The 22,369-nt window shown below is 47.5% G+C and overlaps 1 protein-coding gene across 1 annotated transcript in view; it reads left to right on the top strand.

Moving 5' to 3' along the window:
* Nucleotides 1-22,369, top strand: part of KLF7 (KLF transcription factor 7) — a 124,846-nt gene that overhangs the window by 1,204 nt on the left and 101,273 nt on the right. The window lies entirely within an intron of this gene.

Raw genomic sequence — 22,369 nt, 5'->3', positions numbered from 1 at the left:
CTGAAATATTGAAAACTGGTTTGGAACCATGCCACTGCAATCTCCCCTCTCCACACCTGGAGAAGAGATGCCACGGAAAGACTCCTAGAGGCTGGGGTGGCACTGGGTAATCAGGTGAAACCAGGGGGATGGGCAGGAGTCAGGAGGGAGACTTGTGTGTGGAATTTGTGTTTAGGCTCAATGCACAAATGGGGAGAGGAAAATGACTGGGAGCCGGCTGACCCTCTGAGATGCTCATGCGGAGCCGGAGGGAGGAGAAAGATCTGCTGCTTAGGGAGGTGTCTTGCCTTCTAGTGTTTCTGCAGCGACAACAGCACAGGGGGAAGGATCCTGGCTTGTTTTGTCCACTGGACCGATGTGACTGCAAAAAGCACATTCTGCATATTTAACTTGCCTTACCCCCTGATGGTTGCAGGGAGAACAAGCCAGTGATTTGTGACTGCAGAAAGCACGTTCTGCACATTTAACTAGCGTTACCCCCCCTCACACACACACACACGCACACACACACACACACACACACACACACACACACTGCCTAGGCAGTTGCAGGGTTAGCAAAGGGAACTGGATTTGATCTTTTCATCATTGGAATGATCCTTTGCTGGCATAAGGTGATAGCGTGGCTTTTGGGGGGGGGGGAGCTGACCATGTGTCTTTGAGAGCGCACGCAACAAAAAGCAGGAACTAAAGTCAAGAGGCCAGGCAGATCTTCACAACTCCCCTTAAAGGTTTTTCTGCTGATGTCCTGTACAGAGAAGATCAGTCTCCTCCTGGCCTTTTGAGACTTGGCATTGCCACTGAGTGACTGTCTGGTGAGAAGACAGCCTCCCCCTCCCTGAATTGCTGGCCACTTGGCATTGTAACAAGATCTTTAAGGCTAGAAAGCCAAGGCTCCGTCCCTTTAGTAGCCTGACTTTTCTTTGTTGCAAAAGGTTCTCTTGCCAAATCCATGGAGCACACACACACTCACTTTCCCAGGAAACCAGCCTGGTCCAAGCCCACTTTCCCTCCGACAGCCAGAGGAGCCCTTGCTTGTCCATTTGTTAGCCCTGGGTCAGCAGCAGCTGAGTCACCTCTGGATTTCTTTCTCTGAGAAGCTGATTCAGCTGGAGGGGCGAGAGAAATCCTCTACTTAACAGATCTTCCAGGTTGCTTCTGCCTGGTGCTGAATCAGTTGCACATTAATAACAGATGGTTCAATGCAGGATAATCTGTTGCCATCTCCAGCATGCCCAAGGCAGACACTGGATGTCACAGTTGGGGGGGGGGGGGCTGGATGTGAGGAATTTGCCCAGCAAACTGCAAGGGAAGGGATAGTGTTTAGCACTCCTTAAAGAGGACAGGAAGGTATTTTCTTGTCTTCCTTTTTGTTTTTGTAAAGGCACCATTTCAGGTGTTTGACCTAATTAATTTTGTGGTAGATGCTTGATAAGCCCATGCTCCTTTACTAGAATTGCTTTGGTTGCCATGGGAATGCATTGCATGAGGGATATTGAGGCTGCAATCCTCAGTACACTTACCTGGGTGTGGGGCCCACTAAACTTGGGAGGGATTACTTCTGAGTAAGCATGACAAAGCCAAGACTCAGTGGTTTGCGGGCTTCCAAAGGGCTTTGGGTATGTTGCCTCAGTGATCCTTCACAGGAACTCAGTAAGTTCCCTGGTGTTGCTATATTGGACGGGGTGAGAATAGCAGCTTTTCTCCGTTTTTCATGGCAAAGGTGAGATGTGACTAGTCATCGGTCGCTGTTAAATCAAGGGGGGGGGGGAAGGAGTGTGAATGGGAGATATTATAGAAAACCTTTGTGGGTTTTTTTAACACCCAAAATATCCAATGTGTCAAGTTATTTGTACATGTGCATTTGTTTCCTCACTTTTCCTGATTTTTAGGTGTGCCCTCAACAGTCATAAGTGCCTATTTCAGAGAGGGTGATCGATGTTTGGGAGCTACTCTTACAAAACCTATAAACCCTTTTAGAAATATGCTTATACTGATTTAGGAGAGGCTGAAGGGTTGTCCCAAGAATCTGAGATAGAGCTTTTTAAAAAATCACGGCTTTCCAAACAACTGAAATTTCTTGTAGCAAAAGACTAATGAAATATCTGGCTGGGGGAGAGGGACTCAAAGAAAGGACCTGGATCTGCTTGCCGTCCCCTTCTCCTTGTCAGGACACAGTGGGGGCCAAGAAAACTCTTTCAGTCCAGCCTCAGACCGGAAACCTTCCCAGTTTCTCCAGCCTTGCTCATCCTTGCCTATTTCCCTCCCCCCACAACTTTGACATTCCTAAGGCTGCAGGCCGGCCTGCATTTAACCAGGAAGTCCGCTGGATTGAATGTGAGATGCAAATGTGCAGAGGACGAGTTGCAGCTCTTGTTGCTGAAGGACGAACTGCGGTGGGTTAGCTGCAGCAACCTCTTCTGTCGAGCCCTCCACCTCTAAGCAAATGATCATAGAAGCATTTATATCAAGCTGGATTGCCTTGCTACTCTGTCTGTGGCAGTAGAAAAGACAAAGAGACCAGGAGCACCTTGAATGACAAATGTTGGGGCAGGGGAGGAGCTTTCTGGCATTATCTGATGAAGCTCATCCCTTGCCACAGGTTTTTGCTAGTCCTTGAGGTGCAACTGGGCTCTTGCGCTGTTCTCCTGGGAAGCATTTGTTTCTGATGTGAGGAGAGGTGTGGATTGGAGTGCTAACACAGCAGTAAACCGAGCCAGGGTCTTGCTGAGCTTGAACCTGGGCCGCGGTACAAGGTCTGAGACCACCTCCAGCCTCACACTCGCCCCCATTGTTGCCCCAGCCTGGATCCAAGGCGGGAGTGCCTCGTTACTTTGGCTTGGTTCAGCTTGCTTTTGGTGGAAGATCCACACGGCGTATTGGGGTCAGAGGCAGACGGTGGCAAACTGTCACTGAGCATCTCCTGAAAACCCGACGGGTTGCTGTACCCAGATGTGACTTGATAGCCAAGAAACAAGGGATTACAGAGACAATGTATGTGAAGTGTCCAGAAAATGCACTTTCGGAACAATAGAATATATATCTGTGAAGATAGGTATCTCGGTCTGAGCAGGATTTACATGACAAAGGGATTCAGACAGCAGCATTCGATGCCTCTGTAGGTACTTGGACGCAAATGCTACTGTGAAGAACTGTACAGTACTGCTCTGTTTATTTCCTTTGTTTACATTTTCCATTTTAACTTCACACCAGCCCTACGAGGTGTGACTGGCCCAAGGTTCCCCCAACAAGGCCAGAGGGACAGTTCAAACCTGGAGCCTTCCAGGCCCTGCTCTCACACTCCAATCCAGCCTCTTTCAAACTTTTGACCCTGGAGGAGCCCCTGGAATAATCTTTCAGACTGAGGAGCCCCAGAAGTGGTCAGCTGACCACACATCCCACCACGCCTCCAGAAGTGACATCACTCCCCACATGCTTAGCCCTCCTGTTGCTCTCCCCCCCCCACCCGCCTTTATTGCTACTACAACGGTCCTTGCGTCATGTAGGCTGCAAAGAAGAGTAGGAGCTGAGAAGACAGCCCAGGCCCTCTTCCCCATGCCACACCACTTTGGAGCTCCCCGGACCCCCGTCAGAACTCCAATGGACCCCTGGTTGCGTCCCTGCTCTAACTGCTATATGAAACTGGCTTTAGTATCCCTTGTTTCTCTCCATTGAAATTGCTTCATAAATAAAGAACTAGGCATGTTGCCTGTGGTTGGGAAATGTCATAACCAAAAAAGCTACAGTGTAGCTGCAATCGCTCCATCATAGTCCGTTGCTAAATAATTGCTGCTAAATAATTGCTGGCTGTTACCTCCTTTGTGACTCCCCATCCCCCATAGCTGGAGGAAACGGGAAGTTCTTCTGTTTCCGATAAATTGTTGCATGGAAAGTCACAATGGGATCACTTCTGCACCAGCTAAATACAAAGTCTGCTAAATGCAAAGTTGGCCAGTGCTGCAGTGGAAGAGAATTAAAACACGGAGAGTGTGGCAGTCGTTTTAAGAGCAAATATCAGGCTCATGTTCCCCTGTCATGTGGCTTTAAAGGGACAATGGAAGATGATGCTTTCATTTGGACTGGATCCAGTGGGTATTAAAAATCAGTACATTATGCACAGCTTGCAGGTTTGAGTGCAACTTGTTGTGGGATGGAATAGCAATGTAGCTAATTTCCACAACCAAAGCAGGGTGGTTTGTTTCTTGAGGTGGACTAGCAATTGAGGACTACCAGGGGGCCAAGAGAATCATGAATGTGACTTTAGCAGAGGTGCTGGGGGGGGGGGGCAGCGGAGGGCAATTTCTTATTAGCTGTGGAGATAGTTTAGGTGAGCAGTCATGTTAGACTGCCACAGAAGCACAAAATTTGAGTCCATTCACATCTTAGGAAGGGAGCTTTGGGTCTCACAAGCTCTGACTGGGGAAATCTTGTTGGTCTTGAAGGTCCTACTGGATTCAAAAATTGCTTAGCCATCAAGGGTCTGAGGGAAAGTACCCTTGACATTTTGCCTGGAAGCTGAAATTGTTGCCTGTTAATCTGGCTGGCACAGAGAGAAACAATTCTAATCGTAATGAGTAGTTAACAAGAGTTGTTGACTTTAAAATATATTGATTCTGTCCTCCTTGCCCTAATTCTTGGGCTCCAAGGCAGATTGTAGTCAACAACTCTGCGAGGAAAGTTGTGATCACCCAAGTTTTATTTTTGCCTGAGCATATCTGGAACTGATTGACATTCCTTATTCCAGATACAAGAATACATCTTTTAAAATTTATCTGCTCTCATTTTCTTTTGCTCAGACACATCTTCCTCTCTGACTAGCTTGTCACTCCTCTGTAATTTCAGCTACACACATCTCTCTTGCCCGTAGTCACCCAGTGTTTAGAAACCGGGTTTGAATGGGAGCGTTTGTGATATTGCTTCCTTTCTCGTGCTGTCAATTACACCGTGTTCTTGGGGCACATTCAAGAGGGTGTGGAAGGAGGGTTTCCTTAATAACACAAGAACAAAAGAACAAGCAATGGCTTTCATCCACAGCCGACTTTGCGGCCGATTCCCCCGTGGCGCACTCAGGCTGTGGTATCCAATACATCAAGTTGAAGGCACTGTGTGAACGGCATACTTTGGAACTGGTGGATTGAGCCGTGAGGCATGGGAGGCCGGAGGTAGCTTTGGAGCTGCTGGGTTGAGGCTTGCTGTGGTGTTCTGGAATCAAGGGCAGCCTCTGAGAGGATGCGTAGCAATGTCACTTGCTTCTGAACCTCAGGGGGAGTCCAGACAACCACCTTACCATACTTGTGCTAAAATGCTGTAATTATCATGACAGATCTGAGGAACATTCTGGGGCTGTGGTCTAACTCGCTGACATACCTTTTCTGCGGGATGCAATTTTCCTACTTATCTCTTATGTACCATTGGTGGCCAGCCACAGGGCTGAGGGGAATCTCCAGGTTCAAAGGCAGTCAGACCCTGAATCCCGATGTCAAGAGGTGACATCAGGAAACGATCTCTGGCCCTCCAGAGGGATTGGCTGGCCCCTGGGTGAGACACTGGGCTGATCCCGCAGGGCTAGATGTAAGCAAGAGCCAGCGTGGTGTAGTGCTTGAGAGTGGCACCTCTAAACTGGAGAGCCAGGTTTAAATCCCCTCTACTCCGTATGCAGCCTGTTGGGTGACCTTGGGCTACTCAGTCCTGTTAGGACTCCTGTTCTTACAGAGCAGTCCTGTCAGGACTCTCTCAGCCTCACCTCCCTCCCAGGGTGTCTGTTGTGGGGAGAAGAAGGGAAAGCAATTGTAAGCCACTTTGAGAATCTTTTGTGTAGTGAAAAGTGGGGAATAAAAACCAGCTCTTCATCAAGTGGCTGGTTGAATGGATTATTTGTTTATTAATTATATTTATACCCCACCTTATCCATCGGACTGCAGTGGTGCATCAAGCTTACAACAGCTAGCTAAGCAGGGAATAGAGATTTTAAAACATCAAAACTATCCGGGTATAAACAACATTAATAACTGTTTATTTGTTCACTTAATACACATGTTAGGTACCTTTATGTCTAGCATGGATTAGTGGTTAAAGAACGGTGGGTTTTAATCTGGAGTCTCGTGTTTGATTCCCTTCCACATACAACCAGCTGGGTGACTTTGGGCTACTCATATTTCTCTTAGAGCTTTCTCAACAGTTCTCTTAGTGCTCTCAGCCCTACCTACCTCACAGGTTGTGGGGAGAGGAAGGGAAAGGTAAATCGCTTTGGAACTCCTGCGGTTAGTGAAAAGCAGGGTATAAAAACCCAACTCTTTTATCTTCTTATCCCTTGCAGAAATCAGTGAGGCTTATCTGTACCACTTAACATTTCTGATAGTGGGGTGTGTCTCATGGCTTAAGTGCCACTCAGTGCTTAACAGCCACTCAGGGCAGCTAAGAGCCTCCTCCTCCAACTGGCTTGCCTGTCTGTCTAGCAGCCTTCTGCTCCCACCCCTGACCACCCCCTCCTCCTTCCACTTCCCTCTGAGGCTCGGAGGCTGCAGATCCCTGCCACATGAAAGCTGCCCCTGCCGGTGAGTTGCCTGCAGCGTTTCTAGGCCTGGGGGGAGAGGAAGGCTGTCTGCAGAGTTCTTCCACCCCACCCCTTCAGTCTAGTGCCCATTGTATTCCTGAATGCAACGGGCTTGGCCCCTAGTGATATTAATAAACCATTATAAAAATAAAATTATACCACCAGTAAAACTCACAGATTAAAAACTCAAGTTAATATTAACTAAATTCAACAACTAAATTCATCACATTCAATCCTCATTAAAGCTGTCAACTGCCTCCTGAAGACTGACAATGAGGGAATTCAAATTCATCTTCCTGAATAGTTGTAGGGCTACTGCTGAAACAGCCTTCTCTTGTGGACCAGTCATATGAGCTGCTTTGATTGACAGGATAGCCGGGAGAGCATTCCCCCCATCATCTTGCATTGTAGGACAAGGTCGCCCCAGTCCCAACCTGCATAGGGCTTTAAAGGACAAAGTCAAGAAGCTTGACTGGAGCTCCACAGTTGATTGGTATCCAGTGTAATTGTTGTAATGGGGCATTCTGTATGGCTTCAGCTTTCAAACCCTATGCCCACCACAATGTTTAAAAAATAAATCCTTCATTGTCTTTAGTCACCACCCAAAGCCAGTGTGAACAAATTAGGCTAAAAGTGTTTCCAAAGCCAGGCCAAACTGAGGTCATCAAAAGAGGGCAGGGATGAGAGGAGGTTCTGAGAAGACCTCAGCCCCATTTATAGATAATTTAAGTAAATTATTCATGCTCAGTCTGAAGTTGTCCGAGCCAAGTGTATATTACTCTCTTTTCTTCTTTAATATGTACTCTGAATGTCTGAATAGCGGCTCCATAAAATAAACATCTTCAAAAATAAATACTTCAGACTATAAAAATCCCCAAATTAGTACATAGGTGAATTTTCTCCCATTCTCATCACAAAGCATTATGAAAATTTATGTATCTTCAAAGTTAGCACGATACCTTTGGAAGGATAGGAGAAGAGCCTCTTAAAAAAACCCGCACAAATCCTTAGTACATAAGTGAAGATTTTTAATACCCTCACCCAAACGGATGCTTATGTAGTTTGAAAGATTTAAATCTCACTTGTTGTGATAACGTGAGAAAACATAGGTAAAACAAACTAGTCCTTATTCTAAATTTTGGTCCATTAAATTTGCCTGATAGAGCTCTTCCCCTGAAACTCAATAGTCACAAATTAGAGATGTAGATGACCATCCACATGGGAGGAATAACCATTCAGCAAAGGTCCAGTCTCTGCCTTGCATGAGGAGGCCTCACAGATGGTCAGGGAACCACGTAAGAGAAAATCCCACCACATAGTGAGCTGGTTATCTGCACTGGCTCTCCTATGGGTAGAAAAACTCTTCGCTCTTTTGGTGGAATTGCAGCTGGTGCTCCTTCTCCAGGTCATGAAGCCTCCTTGAGGCCCAAACTCTGATGCGATTAGTGAAGTGTTTAAAATTTTATGAGAACTGAGCTGACAGGAGGAAGACGCAGCCACGCCTGCAACAGACTCCTCTTGGCTGTGGCAAACGCAGCTGGAGTGACAAGCGGTCAAGGAGAATTCAACTCAGCAGTTTTTGACATTTTAAACACTGGGAGTCAGTTTCCCACAGATCTGCCCTTTGCCTCTCAGACATGGACATTTAGAACTAGGCAACAAAACTGGTATCTTGACAATCAAGCTCAGTTTTATATCCTACTAGGGGCAAAGCCCGTTGTATCCAAGAATGCAACTGGCGCTAGAGTCCACCCTGTTCCTTCTTCTCCATTTTTTCATGTTGATAAAATGTTATGTGCCCACATGCTTCTTTCATGGTTGCTCCTTAGAAGAATAATGGATTTTTGTACCCTGTTTTTTACTACCCAAGAGAGTCTCAAAGCGGTTTACAAACACCTTTTCCATTCAAGCTGTGAGGAATGTGGGGCTGTGAGAGAGAGAACTGGGAATGGGCTGCAGTGACGCAGCAGGCTTCAGGTGTCTCAAAGCCGTTTCCAATTGTCTTCCCTTTCTCTCCCCATAGCAGACTCCCCATGAGGGAGGTGGGGTAGCGAGCCTCACATAGAAGATGGCAACCCTAAGAGGAGGTCCCTCTGTGCACAGCAGTCTTGACCTTAGTCAGGTTTATGCACACCTAGGTAGTGTGGAATTCCAGAAGATGGAATTAGCTAGGAGTAGCTACGGTTAATATGACCTTATACTCTGTCCAAGACACAAGTATTTGCTTATATGAAGTTTGTCTGAAACACTAATAATTTGTCCCTTGACAAAGCCAGCAGGCGAAATGTGTTGGGACTTATATGAAGTAAGAATTAAAAAACGTCTGAAATTGAAGAGAGACAACTCTGTTTGGATTTATTATTGCCATACTGGTGTCCCAGTGCATCTGTACTATTTCATATTTGTTTCTTCACTGGAACCTACCCCTCCCAGTTCATTCATTTTTGCTTCACATGGAAGCTGGCAACCCTAAGGGTCTTACTAAGGTTTTTTATTTGCCAGGCCAAGGTTGAAAAAGTCATTTCAGTTCCCATGTGTCTCCAGCCATTTACTTGTTCACTATTTACAGTTTCAGGCTGTAAATATTTATTTAGATCTTCCTGCACTTTCCAGACTCACAGGACTGATGCTGGTCTGCCTGTCTGCACCCCAGAATACAAACAGTTGCTGGTCAGGGCTGGCCATAGCCCATAGCCCAGGAGGGACACACCTGCACCACTCCCTCCCAACTGCAGGCAAAAATGGCTCCTTTGAAGGCTGGACTCTGAGGCATTGTACGATTTTGAAGTCCCACCTCCAAACCTCCAACCCAGGGGTAGCCAACCTCCAGGTCGGGCCTGGAGAGCTCCTGGAATTACAGCTCACCTGCAAAGTATAAAGATCAGCTCCCCAGGCAGAAAGGGCTACTTTGAACAGTGTTGTGATAGAGAAGAAAAATTTAAGGCATCCCTCACAAGTTGTTGTTGAATTGAAAGACTTGAGGCCTACTGCACAGGGTTGTTGTGCAGATCAAACAGGAGATCAAAGAACCAGTTTCGTCTTCAGAATAATGCTGTGCAATGGCCTCAAATCTGCAGAGAGTTGGAAAGAAGAAAGACCCATGGCTTGGCTGTGTCTAACCCCCGGCCAGAGCAGTATTTTAAGTGAGAAGGGGCTTTTCTGTGGCCTCCCTGTCAGCCAACTGTTTGGCAGAAGGGGAAAGTTCCCCACCCTCAAAAGGAGTGCCCTCATGCTCTTCTGCATTGCTCTTGTAAAGGCCTCCCTCCCCTCAGTCAGGGCCTGTCAGAGGCTCCTTCGCAGCAGGCCTGAAGGGAGGGGGAAGGAGCGCACTCACCAGCCTCCTGCCAGCTCTGTCAGGGTTCTGAGGCAATTTGCAGTTGGACATGACAGTTAGGGCAGCCTTGGGGTGAAAAGGGCTGGCACAGCCTCTCCAAGACTCTGTTCCCATCCTGTTTAGCAGCCCTACTGACCTCCTCTCCCTGCAGTGGTCAGGAGCAGACTGGCAGTGATGTCTCTAGATTGCCCCTGGCTGGGATGGAACTCTGGTCTGTCCTGGTGAGGGGCCAATCGGAAGGCGCGTAGCCCCTCCGCCTGTCAGTCCAGGGCCAAGGGGCCAATTGTTGCCCCCCCCATCCTGGACTGAGCCCCCCCCCCCAACACCACTTACTGTTTTATTAAGAGGGACAGATAGACTGCAAAGGAAGGAAGGAAGGAAGATATGCAGGAGAGGCAGTGTGGTATTTTATTTATTTATCTACCAATCTATATTAATCAATAAATGAAATACCACACTGCCTCTCCTTCCCTCCCTTCGCAAGTCTATAGAATATAAAACTGAGCTTGAAAACAGATTGTTTTATTTAATTAATTTTATTTGTAACCCCCCCCCCCTCCGGTGCAGGCTCAGGACGGTGTACTTCAATGGTAATACAATCATATAAATAAATAACATTAACATAAAAACATTAAAAACCTTGATGTCTTTGATTTAAGTTTCATTCAGCCGTGTCATCAGTGCAGTCCAGATTTTTTCTAACCGAATCATAATAGATGTGTTCAGTGGAGGTTTTCTATTTGGGGGGAGGCTATTTGATGTTGTTATAGCACTGGCCTCAACCAAAGCCTGGTGGAAGAGTGCTGTCTTCCGTGCCCTGTAGAACTGCACCAGTTCTGACAGGGTCTGGATCTCTGGTAGCTCATTCCACTAAGTGGGAGCCAGGACCGAAAAAATCCTGACCCTGATTGTGGCCAGACATGTTTCCCTAGGACCAGGGACTACTTGCCAGTTGGTATTGGCTGAGCCTAACCGGGCCCAGACCTCAGATGTCCTTAAAGGAAAGAACCAATACGTTGTTGTTGTTGTTGTTCAAATTTGTTACCCGCCATTCCCAAGCAGGCTCGTAGTGAGAAAAATACCAAATAAATAAATAAATAAATAAATATTGTAGACCGGGGGTCATCAACCCCCGGTCTGCAGCCTGGTACCAGGCCACCGGCAGCCGCACCTGCCTCCCCCCCCCACAGCGAGAAGGAAGGGAAGAGGCAGGCGCGGCCGCAGGCACACCGGCGACGCAAACGCGCATGCGCGCGCTTGCTGCACATGCACGTTTGCGCCCCTGGTGGCGAAAACGTGCATGTGCGCCAGCTGCGCGCATTCGCGTTAGCATCCCCTGGTGGCGAAAACGCGCGTGCACCATGCGTGTCCATGGCACCCGGGCCGTCGGCTCTCCCCTCACCCACGGAGGCAGTCCCTGACCTCAGAAAGGTTGGGGACCGCTGCTGTAGACCAACATCCAACAACATAATCTTCGGAACCTCTTTAAGGACTGGAGATGTCCCGGAGGACTGGAAAAGAGAAACGTTATTCCGATCTTCAAAAAAAGGAGGAAGGATGACCCGGGAAACTACAGACCAGTGAGTCTGACCTCTGTTGTGGGGAAGATAATGGAGCAGATATTAAAGGGAGCGATCTGCAAACATCTGGAGGACAATTTGGTGATCCAAGGAAGTCAGCATGGATTTGTATCCAACAGGTCCTGCCAGACCAACCTAGTTTCCTTTTTGACCAAGTAACAGGCTTGCTGGATCGGGGAAATTCGGTTGATGTCATTTACTTCTTCTGTGTGAACGAGACCTGGGGGTACTTGTGGATTGTAAACTAAACATGAGCAGGCAGTGTGATGCAGCGGTAAAAAAGGCAAATGCCATTTTGGGCTGTATCAACAGAGGCATCACATCAAAATCACAAGATGTCATAATCCCATTGTATACGGCATTGGTCAGACCACACTTGGAGTACTGTGTGCAGTTCTGGAGGCCTCACTTCAAGAAGGACGTCGATAAAATTGAAAGAGTACAGAGGAGAGCGACGAAGATGATCTGGGGCCAAGGGACCGAGCCCTATGAAGATAGGTTGAGGGACTTAGGAATGTTCAGCCTGGAGAAAAGGAGGTTGAGAGGGGACATGATAGCCCTCTTTAAGTATTTGAAAGGGTGTCACTTGGAGGAGGGCAGGATGCTGTTTCTGCTGGCTGCAGAGGAGAGGACACGCAGTAATCGGTTTAAACTTCAAGTACAACGATATAGGCTAGATATCAGGAAAAAGTTTTTCACAGTCAGAGTAGTTCAGCAGTGGAATAGGCTGCCTAAGGAGGTGGTGAGCTCCCCCTCACTGGAAGTCTTCAAGCAAAGGTTGGATACACACTTTTCTTGGATGCTTTAGGATGCTTAGGGCTAATCCTGCATTGAGCAGGGGGTTGGACTAGATGGCCTGTATGGCCCCTTCCAACTCTATGATTCTATGATTCTATGATTCTAACATGGCGGAGAAATCCCCCCCATCCCAAACCCCTATCCCTACCTCTAGAGGGAGGAGGAAGGAGAGATGAGGTAACCAAAGTTACGCCCCATCAATGTTCCCCCACTGCCCCAGCCTCAACTATGAACCTGGGGGAGGAGCTCCATTTTGTAGGCCCCGCAGAATGCTGGAAAGTCCCACAGGGCCCGCAGCTCACTCGGGAGCTCATTCCACCAGGTCGCAGCCAGGACCGAAAAGGCCCTGGCTCTGGTTGAGACCAGGCGTGCTTCTTTGGGGCCGGGAATGTTAAACTTGATCTGGAATGCAACTGGAAGTTAGTGCAACTGTTGAAGGATAGGTCAAATATAGGCCTGCTGGGAATTCCTGTGCAGACCGGAGCAGTTGTGTTTTCACAGAATCATAGAATCATAGAGTTGGAAGGGGCCACACAGGCCATCTAGTCCAACCCCCTGCTCAACGCAGGATCAGCCCAAAGCATCCTAAAGCATCCAAGAAAAGTGTGTATCCAACCTTGGCTTGAAGACTGCCAGTGACTAGGTACAATTTCTTAGTCAGGAATAAGGGCAGGCCCATGTAGAGTGAGTTACAGAAGTTAAGCTTAGAGGTGACTGTCACATGCATCACAGTGGCTAGATGCTCCGGGACCAGGTTTGGTTCTGGTAGCTTGGCTTGGAGAAGATGGAAGACTGCTAACCATGCTACTTTGAGATGGGGAGCCAAGGAAGCTTGTAGCCAGACGCGGATGTTGGATTTTCGTAGGGCAAACTTTAATAAACTCAGAGACATGATGAGTGTCATAGCATGGACGAGAATGCTGGAAGGGAAGGGAGCATGTGAAGGGTGGGCGCTACTCAAATAGGAGCTATTGCATGCTCAATCAATGACTATCCCAGAAAGACGAAAACACTGCAGGAGCTCTAAGAAGCCTATTTGGATGAACAGAGAAATTCAAGAGGAACTAAGAAAGAAAAGGAAAATGTTCAGGAAATGGAGGGAAGGACAGAGCTCTAAAGAAGAGTACCTACAGGTTACTAGGCATTGTAGATCAATCATAAGAAAGGCCAAAGCTGAGAGTGAGCTAAGATTGGCCAGGGAAGCCCATTGTAACAAAAAAAGATTTTTCAGTTATGTGAGGAGCAAACGTAAAGTAAAGGAGGCAATAGGCCCACTGTTGGGTGCGGATGGAAGATGCAGAGAAAGCAGAAAGGCTTAGTGCCTTTTTTACATCTGTTTTTTTCCCACAGGTCAAAGTGTTTAGACACATCTAGAGATGGACGTAGCCAAAGGATAGTGTCTGGGTGGCAGGTTAACATGGATAGAGAGGTTGTCGAGAGGCATTTAGATGTACTGGATGAGTTCAAATCCCCTGGTCTGGATGAAATGCACCCGAGAGTACTCATAGAACTTTCCAGAGAACTTTCACAGCCCTTGTCCATCATCTTCGGAACCTCTTTAAGGACTCGAGATGTCCCGGAGTACTGGAAGAGAGCAAATGTTATTCCGATCTTCAAAAAAGGGAGGAAGGATGACCCAGGAAACTACAGACCAGTGAGTCTGACCTCTGTTGTGGGGAAGATAATGGAGCAGATATTAAAGGGATCGATCTGCAAATATCTGGAGGACAATTTGGTGATCCAAGGAAGTCAGCATGGATTTGTCTCCAACAGGTCCTGCCAGACCAACCTGGTTTCCTTTTTTGACCAAGTAACAGGTTTTTTATTTTCCTGGGCTCCAAGATCACTGCAGATGGGGACTGCAGCAAAGAAATTAAAAGACGCTTGCTCCTGGGGAGGAAAGCTATGGCAAATCTAGACAGCATCCTAAAAAGCAGAGACATCACCCTGCCAACAAAAGTGCGTTTAGTCAAGGCTATGGTCTTCCCAGTTGCAATGTATGGCTGCGAAAGTTGGACCATAAGGAAGGCCGAGCATCAAAGAATTGAGGCTTTTGAACTCTGGTGCTGGAGAAGACTCTTGCGAGTCCCTTGGACTGCAAGGCGAACAAACCGGTCAGTCCTAGAGGAGATCAACCCTGACTGCTCTTTAGAAGGCCAGATCCTGAAGATGAAACTCAAATACTTTGGCCACCTCATGAGAAGGAAGGACTCCCTGGAGAAGAGCCTAATGCTGGGAGCGATCGAGGGCAAAAGAAGAAGGGGACGACAGAGAATGAGGTGGCTGGATGGAATCACTGAAGCAGTAGGTGCAAATTTAAATGGACTCCGGGGAATGGTAGAGGACAGGAAGGCCTGGAGGATCATTGTCCATGGGGTCGCGATGGGTCGGACACGACTTCGCACATAACAACAACAACAAAACAGGTTTGCTGGATCGGGGAAATTTGGTTGATGTCATTTACTTGGATTTTAGTAAAGCTTTTGACAAGGTTCCCCATGATGTTCTGATGGATAAGTTGAAGGACTGCAATCTGGATTTTCAGATAGGTAGGTGGATAGGGAATTGGTTAGAGAACCGCACTCAAAGAGTTGTTGTCAATGGTGTTTCATCAGACTGGAGAGAGGTGAGTAGCGGGGTACCTCAGGGCTTGGTGCTTGGCCCGGTACTTTTTAACATATTTATTAATGATCTAGATGAGGGGGTGGAGGGACTACTCATCAAGTTTGCAGATGACACCAAATTGGGAGGACTGGCAAATAGTCCGGAAGATAGAGACAGAGTTCAACGAGATCTGAACACAATGGAAAAATGGGCAAATGAGAACAAGATGCAATTTAATAAAGATAAGTGTAAAGTTCTGCATCTGGGTCAGAAAAATGAAAAGCATGCCTACTGGATGGGGGATACGCTTCTAGGTAGCACTGTGTGTGAACGAGACCTTGGGGTACTTGTGGACTGTAAACTAAACATGAGCAGGCAGTGTGATGCAGCGGTAAAAAAGGCAAATGCCATTCTGGGCTGTATCAACAGGGGCATCACATCAAAATCACAAGATGTCATAGTCCCATTGTATACGGCACTGGTCAGACCACACCTGGAGTACTGTGTGCAGTTCTGGAGGCCTCACTTCTAGAAGGACGTCGATAAAATTGAAAGGGTACAGAGGAGAGCGACAAGGATGATCTGGGGCCAAGGGACCAAGCCCTATGAAGAAGGTTGAGGGACTTGGGAATGTTCAGCCTGGAGAAAAGGAGGTTGAGAGGGGACATGATAGCCCTCTTTAAGTATTTGCAAGGTTGTCACTTGGAGGAGGGCAGGATGCTGTTTCTGCTGGCTGCAGAGGAGAGGACACGCAGTAATGGGTTTAAACTTCAAGTACAACGATATAGGCTAGATATCAGGAAAACGTTTTTCACAGTCAGAGTAGTTCAGCAGTGGAATAGGCTGCCTAAGGAGGTGGTGAGCTCTCCCTCACTGGAAGTCTTCAAGCAAAGGTTGGATACACACTTTTCTTGGATGCTTTAGGATGCTTAGGGCTAGTCCTGCGTTGAGCAGGGGGTTGGACTAGATGGCCTGTATGGCCCCTTCCAACTCTACGATTCTATGATTCTATGATTCTACTTATATGTCCTCTGTTTCCATCGTAGAATGGCTAACAGTATAAGGCTAGTATCTGGAAGACCCAGATTTAGATTGCCATTCATGCTATTGAAAACCCCTAGGTGATCTTGGACTCTTCTCCGCGTAACCTACCTCAGAGGGATAAACTAAAGGAGAGGCAAATGATGTAAGACATCTTGGAAGGGGAGGGAGGGGTGCATAAATGAATAGACTGAATAGCCACATATACTGTCTGTCCTGTGAGCTGGTGTACTTCCAATTGTGGCTCGCAGGGTCCCACTTATTGACTGTAATGTGCATGAGAGAGAGCAATTGCTGGTGCATTTTCATTTTGTTTATTTATGGTCAGAACATAGGTAAAACCACAGTAACATTATTCAATTAAATAAGTGATCTAAACACAGTTGAGACACTTAATGTGCAGAATCAGGTCCAAAGAGTTCTTACCTTTGAAAGCCCAAAGATCTCAGCCAAAGATCTTGTGCTGGAGGTCATTCCTGAATTCAAAAGAAATTTTTCCAGCCAGAAATTTTGCCAATCAGAGTATTTAACAACTTAATTTTAACCTCATTAATATCAAAGCTGCAAAACTTCAGTTCCTCCAGCCCTGGTTGGGAATCCCTGGTTTCAAACATCTAAAAACTAATTCCCTCCATAATTGCCCCTCCGTTTCAGTGGGAAGGAAGGCGAGAGGGGGAAGATGCGTCTGATTACTGGTCCCATGGAATGTACCGTTGGGGCTTCGATAGGGAGGCCAGCTCAGCCCTGCGACTGCGCTATAACTTGCTTGGCCTCCCAGCCTTTTCTTCTTTTTTTTCTTTTTTGCTGCTACTTTGGGTGGGAGGGGGGCAGGAAGCAGGGTGTGGTCCGCAGGGAACTCTCTCAGGTGCTGAAATGAAGCTGATGCTCCTGTGGAGTTTTTGGTTCTTCAACACCAGCCATGCCCTTTGCTGCTGTAGGCAGAAGATAGGCAAATAGTAATGTAAGAGCAGAACTTGGTGGTCCTATGAAGAAGAGTTGGGTTTTGTGAAGAAGTTGTGTATAAAACGAGGTTTTATACATAACTTCTCAAAAGAGGCTTTAAATGGCTTCCAATCATCTTCCTTTCCTCTCCCCACAGCAGACACCCTGGGAGGTAGGTGGGGCTGAAAGAACTGTTAGTGGAACTCTGCCTGGCCCAAGGTCACTCAGCTGGCTTCATGTGGAGGAGCAGAGAATCAAAACAGATTAGAGTTTGCCACTCTTAACTACTACACCAAGCTGACTCCTTACATCAAAAGACCAGAGAGTTCGACTGGTTTACTAAGGTTTGGGGCATCTCCAGGCCCTGAGCTCTTTGAAAAATAAAATAGCAGCAGGAATTGCACTTGGAACTCTCAGGATGATAGGCCCATATTTTATATCTGAGCTGTTAGCTACTGGCATTATTTCTTCCTGGAATAAGTTAACACCAACCTTCATCCAAATTTGCTAATTTGTATATTTCACGCAGGTTGCAGAATTCCTCTTTCTTGGCGCAGAACTCAGATGTTACTGGCACATAATGGAAGGGCTTCAGACAGGGCTTCCTACCCCAGGGTCCCTTGACCCCTAGTGGTATGCAGGAGCTCCAGAGGGAGTCCACCACCTCTCCTCCTGCCTTAAAAGACTTGGCCACAAGCTAGGGAACCAGCTGCTTCCATTGCTCGACTCCCCAAACGTAAGCGTGATCTCTCGTTGAGGGGGTGGAGCCTACATGCCCACTCCCTCTTTAAACTACCTTCTGTTTCTCCCGCCTCCCCCAGTCCTCTTTGAGCCTGCCTGTTAACGTGGGTGGTGATGTCACTTCCAGTGACAGATCACTTCTGGGGGCATGGCAGGGAGGCATGGCAAGCTGACACCACTTTTGGGCCTCCTTGAAGCCTGAAAAATTATTTCTGGAGCTCCTCCAGTTTCACAAGATTGAAAAAGGCTTGCTTAGGGTATAGCTCTCTCACCCTCCCGTACCTTACAGGGTGTCTGTTGTGGGGAGAGGAAAGGGATGGTGAATGTAAGCCACTTTGAGACTCCTTCAGGTTGAGAAAAGCAGCATATAAGAACCTGCTCTTCTGTTTTTTTCTATCCTATTTAGATTAGATAGTTTTGACTACTTGAATTTAGCTCCCCCCCCCAGTCCTTAAAGTTGAAAGTGTGTGGACAGCATGCCTTTTCAGTGATAGCAGATGGGGGACTGAAAAATAAAATGTGAATAACGTTTCAACTACAAAGTCTCCCCCCCCCCCTTCTGCTTTTCAGCATATCTCAGCATGATTCGCCGTTTTGTTTCCTCTTATACTTGACAAGGAGAGGGGAGTGGTGCATCTGTGGCATTTTCATCTTGGGTGCCAGAGGATATTTTAAGCTGGTAACATTCCATATTTATTTATTTTTCAAATTTATAATCTCTACTTTCCTGAGGGCTCAGGGCAGCTTATAATCATTCTTAAAGTAATGATTAAAACATTTAGAACGTTTTAAGACAGTCACATTTACATTTAAACCATTCAAGGAATTTCCCACCTTCTCTCCAGGAGGAGGGAGGGGGGTGGTAAAGTGCTTTGAATGTTGGTAAATGAGTGGCATACAGATATTTGTTGTTTGTGTAGGAAGGCCAGCTTACTGGTGGTATTTGTAGGCCTCAGCCATAGGCCCAGTGGAACAGCTCTGTCTTGTAGGCGCTGAAGGACTGTTTCAAGTCCTGCGGGGCCCTGATCTCTCCACCAGGCCGCCACTAGGGAATCCCACGGGCCTGTCCAGTTAGGGGAATCCAGTGGTTCTACTGCTGTTGCTTTTTTCTTCTTAGAACTAGGTGAGGGGCAGTCAACAAGTGCGGGGGTGAGGCCTTATGTGAGGAGTCTAGAAAGGAAAACAAAATGGGAGATTCTGCTGTAGTTTCTTTTGAAAGGAGGAAACTGTCCTGAACAGAGCCTGTGGCATTTAGGAAATGGCCTCCTCAACCTCTTGTAGCATTGGTGGGCTGTCAAGTCCCAGGCAACTCACTGCAATGAACAGAGCCCGTTGCTCTGGACAGCAATGCTGGACTTCCCTGGTGGCCTCCGGTGCAAGCACTGACCAGGGTTGAGTCCTTATGTGATTGGGCTAGCGTGGGCCATCCAGATCATGGTAGCAGCATGTTAACCAACCCGTCCCCCCAGGGGCAAATGATCTTTCCCCCTCAACCATGGGGAGATATAACACAGAAACTCTGAGGTGGGGAGGGGAAACATCCAAGGAAGAGCTTCTACCTCTCCTAACAGCAGCCTATCCAAGATGCCCTCTTTACTCACTCAGAGGTCCCACCACCCTCCACATCGTCTGTCGCACAGGTGAACAGGTATGTGTCTCACATGTGTGCACACACAGACATACACGTAGGTCAGGAAGTCACAGTTTGTTGCCTGCCCCATCTCTATTTAATAGATAGAGACCCCTGACCCTTTTACACTCGCAGGGTCTCCTCTTGTCCAGAGACTTCACCAGGCTGGACAATCCATCCCTCACAAGACAATTCACGGAGCTGTTGGACGGGGAACTAAACACCATTTTTCTTTTTATGCTGCCATCCTCTATTAAAAGAATGTATACATATAGCCACTGATGTTTTACAGGTGTCTGGGAGTGGGTATGTGTGTTTCTTTCCCTAAGACAATAGGTGAGCAGTCAGCAGGAGTTTTTTTAATGAGAGTTTAACGCAACTGGGGAGTGACTCATCGTTTCTTAGTCCTTAAACTGTTTTTTTTTTATTTCTGGGACGCTTTGATACAAGATAACTTTCCCTCTGCCAGTGATAGGCTACTTTTCCTGCAGAACTGTCAGCTTTTACTCAGCTGTCCTCCAACTCCCTGGTGTCTCTCCCTTGGTGGTTCCCTCCTCCCAACATTTCATCCCCTCCCAATGGCTGCTGTTAGGGAGATGCGGGACTCACAGTCCCTCCCTTGGAAGGCCAGCCCCACTTTCTGGAAATCCTGACCTTAAATTCCCAGGGAGTTCTTCGTTCTTGCTTCCCATCAGTCGGCAACTGGACTCCTCAGCATATCGAGATCCGCCTCCTCCCCTTCCTTGAGTGTTGTTATTAAATGGCCTGCAGAGTGGTCTGCAGCCTTGGCCCAGGGCAGTATTACTGTGATGCCATTGATCCAGCTGAACTCTGTTCGCTGTTCGGCTGACTTATATTTGGCAGATGGGGCCACTTTGCTGGCCGCTTGAAAAGTTTCCACTGCTGCTGGAAAGGCATAAATCACCCTGCAGAACATTCCTTCCCTCGCTTGCCCGTTGTTCTAGAATAATGGCATACTTGGCCACGTCATCCACAAAACTCATCTTCTCTAATGCTGCCGTTCCATCTTGGTTCCCGTTGCGGCAAAACACATCTTCTAAGTGCTTATTGTACAGCAGGCCCCAGGAGGATCACTTGCAGGAAGAGTTGACTTCCAAGAACAGCTGCCTGTGTGGTACAGAGTGTTGGAGCTGGTTGCTAAATAAGCTATCTACGGCTTCCTGTCACACAAAGCATGATGCAGAGGGGGAGGGAAAGTGTTGCCAGTACCCTTTTTGAAGCTCACAGACTCTTTTTGTGGAAATAAAGGCTTTTCTACATGGTGTGTTGCTGTGAAGACACACAGCAAGTGAGCGACCACCCACACAAATACATCTAAGAGCTGAAACAGACCATGGTTGGGGCAGTGAGGTCACTGGAGATGGCAGTGTAGGTTCTGCCAAAAAATCTTTGAGATTTCTCTGTGTCCCCCTCAAGACAGCCAGCCCACAGATGTAATGTGGAAGTTCTTCATGTTTCTCAGGTGCTTTAAGCTGATGAGTGGTTTTTCTGCCTTTGTTCCCCATATTGGGCTGAGTTCCTTCATAACACAGGTCTCTTAACCACCTGGATTTAGAGGTCAGCTTGACTCTGGCTTGTCATTGGAGGTGTTTCCTGCTTAAGACCTCAGTGGGGTCCGCGTGAGGGGGAGGACCAGTTTCCTGGCATCTCCCACCCCCATGGACAGTGCTCTGTGTGCATGTATCACACATGCTGTTTGTGCATGTATTGTCAGCCTCCTCCGTCCCCTGCAGGTTGCCTTCCTACATGTGAGAATCTGCTTGCAGGAGAAATGCAGAATCAACAGTGTAGACATAATGCATTGCAAGTATAATGTCCATCCAGTAGGCATGTGCAATTACACCCTCAAGTCACAGCTGACACAGGGCAGTTCAGTAAGGAGAAATGCAGAGTTCTACATCTGGGTCACAAAAATGTGAGGCATGCATACTGGATGGGAGATACTCTTCTGGGCACCAATGTGTGTGGACGAGATCATGGGGTACTTGTGGACTGTAAGCTAAATAGGAGCAGTCGGTGTGATGCAGAAGTAAAATCATAGAGTTGGGAGGGACCTCCTGGGTCATCTAGTCCAACCCGCTGCACCATGCAGGACACCCACAACCCTATCGCTGACAGTGTAACTTGCCACTCCCTTGAATCTTCACAGAATCAGCTTCTCCATCAGATGGCTCTCCAGCCTCTGTTTAAAAATTTCCAAAGATGGAGAACCCACCACCTCCTGAGGAAGCCTGTTCCACTGAGAAACTACTCTGTTGGTAACCTCTTCCTGATGTTTAGATGGAATTTCCTTTGAATTCATTTCATCCCATTGGATCTAGTCTGCTCCTCTGGGGCAAGAGAGAACAACTCTGCTCTATCCTCTATATGGCACCCTTTTAAATACTTGAAGATGGCTATCAGATCCCCTCTCAGTCATCTCCTCTCTAAGCTAAACAGACCAAGCTCCACCAGCCTTTCTTCATATGTCTTGGTCTCCAAACCCATCTTTGTTGCCCTCCTCTGGACACGATCCAGTTTGTCTACATCCCTCTTCAACTGGGGTGCTCAAAACTGAACACAGTACTTCAAGTGAGGCTGAACCAGAGCAGAGTAAAGTGGTACCCTCACCTCCCGTGATCTGGACACGATGAGACAGCCCAAAATACAGGTAGAAAAGGTGAATGCAATCTTGGCCTATATCAACAGAGGCATCACGTAAAAATCTCAAGACATCATAGTCCTGCTGTATACTGCATTGGTCAGACCTCACCGGGAGTCCTGTGTGCAGTTATGGAGGCCTCACTTCAAAAAGGATGTGGACAAAATGGAGAGGGGGCAGAGGAGAGCGATGAGGATGACCCGGGGCCTGGGGACCAAGCCCTGCAAGGAAAGGCTGAGGGACCTGGGAATGTTCAGCCTGGAGAGGAGGAGGTTGAAAAGGGGCATGATGGCTGCCTTTAAGGATTTGAAAAGTTGTCACTTGGAGGAGGGCAATGAGCGGTTTCTGTTGGCAGGAGAGGAGAGTACCCACAGTAACGGGTTTAAACTAAGTGTATAACAGTCCTGGCTAGAAAACGGTGTGTGGGGGGGGATTCATAGAGCAGTTCAACAGTAGAATAAGCGCCTAAGGAGGTGGTGAGCTC

Source organism: Paroedura picta, chromosome 2 (genome assembly GCF_049243985.1).
Source record: "Paroedura picta isolate Pp20150507F chromosome 2, Ppicta_v3.0, whole genome shotgun sequence".
Classification (NCBI taxonomy): domain Eukaryota; kingdom Metazoa; phylum Chordata; class Lepidosauria; order Squamata; family Gekkonidae; genus Paroedura; species Paroedura picta.
Note: the sequence above shows the minus strand (reverse complement) of the source record. Positions and strands in the feature narration are given on the sequence as shown.